General features: G+C 41.4%; 2 non-coding genes across 2 annotated transcripts; both read right to left on the reverse strand.

The window, feature by feature from the left end:
- Nucleotides 1-529: 529 nt before the first annotated feature.
- On the reverse strand, nt 530-611 carry TRNAS-AGA (transfer RNA serine (anticodon AGA)). Its single transcript has one exon. It is a non-coding gene; the product is annotated as a tRNA-Ser (tRNA).
- A 3,783-nt stretch (nt 612-4,394) lies between these two features.
- On the reverse strand, nt 4,395-4,476 carry TRNAF-AAA (transfer RNA phenylalanine (anticodon AAA)). The gene has a single exon. It is a non-coding gene; the product is annotated as a tRNA-Phe (tRNA).
- Between the last annotated feature and the right edge of the window lie 201 nt (nt 4,477-4,677).

Raw genomic sequence — 4,677 nt, forward strand, 5'->3', positions numbered from 1 at the left:
TATCTCCTCCCTTTTTATTCCACAAGTGTGCTTAAAGTTCCATGATATCACAGCAAGGACAGTTTTAAAATGTTGATGAAATCTGGCTAATAATTAGCGTGCTGGATCTATTAGCTGGAAAAAGGGTGAGAAAAAAAGAAATTGCTAAACTTCTGCTCATCCAGAAGTCACTAAAGATTTTTCATGGTGTGCTAAAAGGTTCCATCGGAAAGATAATTCAAGTAGAGTCGGTGCAAATCAAAGTTCATATCCAAGGCCATCAGTCACGGCAGGGGTCTGTATTCACTGGAAAAAAGGAGGAGTTGCACCACATACCTGATGGCACCCTCTGAGCTTTCTTTCGATTGGTGGTGTGACGCACAAGTGACATTTCACCAGGCTGAAAAATCAGAAGAAGATCTACAGATGCTGTTAAGCTGGTTCTACAAATCCGATCCAAATATTACAGACCATTTCCGTGGGGAATAGTCTTGGGAATGTGCAAATTGATCTACTCAGATAATTAGTCAAAATGTTACATGAAGTTAAATGTATTCGGCAGGATTTGTACCTACGCGGGGAGACCCCAATGGATTTCTAGTCCATCGCCTTAACCACTCAGCCACAACTACTCAGGCGCTGTTACAACCTTATGAGTGTCACACCTTTTCTTATAGCACCATGATCAATATCAGTGATTATCCTTCTGGAAGACATTTCAGAAAATGGAAGATTTCAATTGGAAACAAAATTCCAGGCCTCACTGAAATGTAAAAATCTGATTTAAAGGTATCATCAATTTAAACCTTGTACAGTTCAAGGTTTTTTAAAATTCATAAGGCGGATTTTGAGTGACTTTGTTCCAAACACCTACTGAAAAAGGCTTTGAAAATGCTCAAAAGTTTGAACAGATTCATTTCCATGTAAAAAGACTTGCTGTTCATATGATCAGGTATTGAGCGTCTTTTAACCTCATCATGTTTCCCAAAACGCCAAGCGGTTAACAGAAGTGAGCATATCATTTTCAGGTATATTTTGCTTGTTTTATATTTTCAATACAAGTCAATGAGAAGGTTAGAAAGACCCCTGGAAGGTTCCTGACTGACGTTCGCAGCATTTTGCGAGCAAAAATAAAACTAAAACAAACTCAATCGATGCCCAAAACAATACTTAGAAAAACATCACCAAACTATGTTTACAAAAATGCTGGAAAACACTAAAAAGGGTGATTCAGGAAAAGAATCGCTGTTGTTTCTTGAAGCCGTTGCTGTTAGAACTCTCCTGTTAGTTTTTTTTTAGTTTGCTGGTCACATGACCATTTTTGCCTATTTAATCCGGCTCCGCCCTCCTGTCCTCGCTGGACTTCATTGTATTTACTACTCTTGAGCTAGCTTGGTGCTCTGTTGCCGTTCTCTGTTAGTTTTGCTAGGTCTTCTGACCTCTATGCTTTTTAATGTGTGTTTGTCTTTGACTGCTACTATTTTATTTCTGCTAGGAGGTGTCCAACTTATCCCAGTCCCTAGTTCTTGTAGGGATCCCTCCCTCACATCTATAGGTCTTCGTACAGACTAGCCGAGGACTTTAGCGGGTCTGATCGCAGGATCAGGTTCCCCGTTACATCGTAGGGATCTAGTTTAGTTCTATTGTAGGGACAGATCTCCTGTTTTTCCTTAGTCCCTGTAGCAGATCATAACAGTAAGTCCAGCCCAAAAAGAAAAAAAAATTTTCTCTAAGGAAAGACCTCCAGTTTTCCATCATGGTCTCGGTTCAAGATTTGGCTCAACGCTTGCAGGGACTCTCTCTGGAGGTGGCCAAGCTCCAACAACACGTGAGTAGCTGTTCTGGAGCACATTTTGTGGAACCTAAGGTACGTCTGCCTGATCTATTTTTTGGCGAACAACAAGATTTTTTTTTCTTTTAAAAATGCTTGTTTATTGTATTTTCGTTTGAGACCCGGATCCTCTGGTGATGAATCACAGCGCATAGGGTTCATAATGTCACTTTTGCGCAAAGATCCTCAGGAATGGGCCTTCTCCCTCCAACCTAGTGATCCGTGCTTTAGATCAGTGGATAGTTTTTTTTTCTGCTTTGGGTTTGTTGTACGATGATCCTGATCGTGTCTCATCTGCTGAGTCTAATGGCCAGACAGAAAGGAAGAACCAGGATGTTGAGCAGTTCTTGCGTTGTTTTGTGGCAGACAGTCAAGAGGGGTGGTCTGAGTTTCTGCCACTTGCTGAATTTGCTCTTAACAACCATACATCCTCTTCTGCTGGGTGTTCGCTTTTTTTTGTTGTTCTGGGAGACATCCGTCTTTTGGGTCATTCTCCAAATTGGTATCGGCTGTGCCTGAGGAGGAGAGTTTTTCCGGTGATTTGGAGAGAGTTTGGACGGATGTGCGTGGTAATCTTCAGGAGGCTAACAAAAAATCGAAGAGGTACTTTGATAGGAAATGGCAAGAGGTTTTGTTTGCTGTTGGTGACATGGTTTGGTTGTCCTCTAAGAATCTGCGATTGAGGATTCCTTCTAAAAAATTGGGTCCCAAGTTCGTAGGGCCCTTTAAGGTGCTTCAGATAGTTAACCAATCTGCTGTTAGGTTGGAGGTTCCTACGTCCTGGAAGATTAACCCGGTGTTTCATGTTTCTCTGTTGAAAAAAGCTGATGTGTCGGATGGTGACGCCTCTGCCACTGTTCCTCCGGTGGTGGAGGATGGTGAATATGAAATTTCCCGCATCCTATATTCTAGACGGTATAGAGGGAGTTTGCAGTATCTCGTCGCTTGGAAGGGTTTCGGACCTGAGGATAACTCATGGGTGAGGGCGGATGATGTTTCTGCTTCCAGACTTGTCAGAGCGTTTCACAGGAGGTTTCCTGATAAGCCCGGGCCTAGGGGATCCGGAGGATCCTCTTAGAAGAGGGGGTACTGTTAGAACTCTCCTGTTAGTTTTTTTTTAGTTTGCTGGTCACATGACCATTTTTGCCTATTTAATCCGGCTCCGCCTTCCTGGCCTTGCTGGACTTCATTGTATTTACTACTCTTGAGCTAGCTTGGTGCTCTGTTGCCATTCTCTGTTAGTTTTGCTAGGTCTTCTGATCTCTATGCTTTTTGTTGTGTGTTTGTCTTTGACTGCTACTATTTCTGCTAGGAGGTGTCCAACTTATCCCAGTCCCTAGTTCTTGTAGGGATCCCTCCCTCACATCTATAGGTCTTCGTACAGACTAGCCGAGGACTTTAGCGGGTCTGATCGCAGGATCAGGTTCCCCGTTACATCGTAGGGATCTAGTTTAGTTCTATTGTAGGGACAGATCTCCTGTTTTTCCTTAGTCCCTGTAGCAGATCATAACAGTTGCGGCTTGAAATCCTTGTCAGTTTCAACCAGCTGGAAAAAGTGTCATGCGAACATTGGCACAAGTCATAGAATACGGTTGCTGGTGTGACATAGATGGTATGAGTTTTGCCTCATGAAGTCAAGTTTAACTTTTGAGTTAAACTTTCTTGATAGATAGATCTTTTTTGCCATGTTGATTTTAACTTTCTCTTTTTATGTTAAACCATGTGCATTGGCAAATTGAGTGTGAGCAGAAAAGATAAAACCACTGAACACAAAGTATTTCTCAGGTTCCACTGAGATTTGAACTCAAAAGGCTGGATTCAGAGACCAGAGTGCTAACCATTACACCATGGAACCACATGACCAATGAAGCTGGCTGGATTTTCTTTTGAAAACGGTGAAAGAGCATGTGTAAATTGTGGAAATGTGAGAAATTGACTCTGAATCCAGTGAGCTGAGTTCAAATCTCAGTGGAACCTGGGAAATTCATGCATTATGATGAAAACAGGTTCTAAAGCTGTTCTGCAAATGTATGTCTAATACACAGTGGTAAATGAATATCTCCTCCCTTTTTATTCCACAAGTGTGCTTAAAGTTCCATGATAACACAGCAAGGACAGTTTTAAAATGTTGATGAAATCTGGCTAATAATTAGCGTGCTGGATCTATTAGCTGGAAAAAGGGTGAAAAAAAAGAAATTGCTAAACTTCTGCTCATCCAGAAGTCACTAAAGATTTTTCATGGTGTTTTAAAAGGTTCCTTCGGAAAGATAATTCAAGTAGAGTTGGTGCAAATCAAAGTTCATATCCCAGTCCATCAGTCACGGCAGGGGTCTGTGTTCACTGGAAAAAAGGAGGAGTTGCACCACATACCTGATGGCACCCTCTGAGCTTTCTTTTGATTGGTGGTGTGACGCACAAGTGACATCTCACCAGGCTGAAAAATCAAAAGAAGATCTACAGATGCTGTTAAGCTGGTTCTACAAATCCGATCCAAACATTACAGACCATTTCCATGGGGAATAGTCTTGAGAATGTGCAAATTGATCTACTCAGATAATTAGTCAAAATGTTACATGAAGTTAAATGTAGTTGGCAGGATTTGTACCTACGTGGGGAGAACCCAATGGATTTTTAGTCCATTGCCTTAACCACTCGGCCACAACTACTCAGACGCTGTTACAACCTTATGAGTGTCACACCTTTTCTTACAGCACCATGATCAATATCAGTGATTATCCTTCTGGAAGACATTTCAGAAAAAGGAAGATTTCAATTGGAAACAAAATTCCAGGCCTCACTGAAATGTAAGAATCTGATTTAAAGGTATCATCAATTTAAACCTTGTACAGTTCAAGGTTTTTTAAAAT

This window comes from Phyllobates terribilis, unplaced genomic scaffold (assembly GCF_046119375.1).
Source record: "Phyllobates terribilis strain yellow unplaced genomic scaffold, ASM4611937v1 Scaffold_13__5_contigs__length_258822181, whole genome shotgun sequence".
Taxonomy (NCBI): Eukaryota; Metazoa; Chordata; class Amphibia; order Anura; family Dendrobatidae; genus Phyllobates; species Phyllobates terribilis.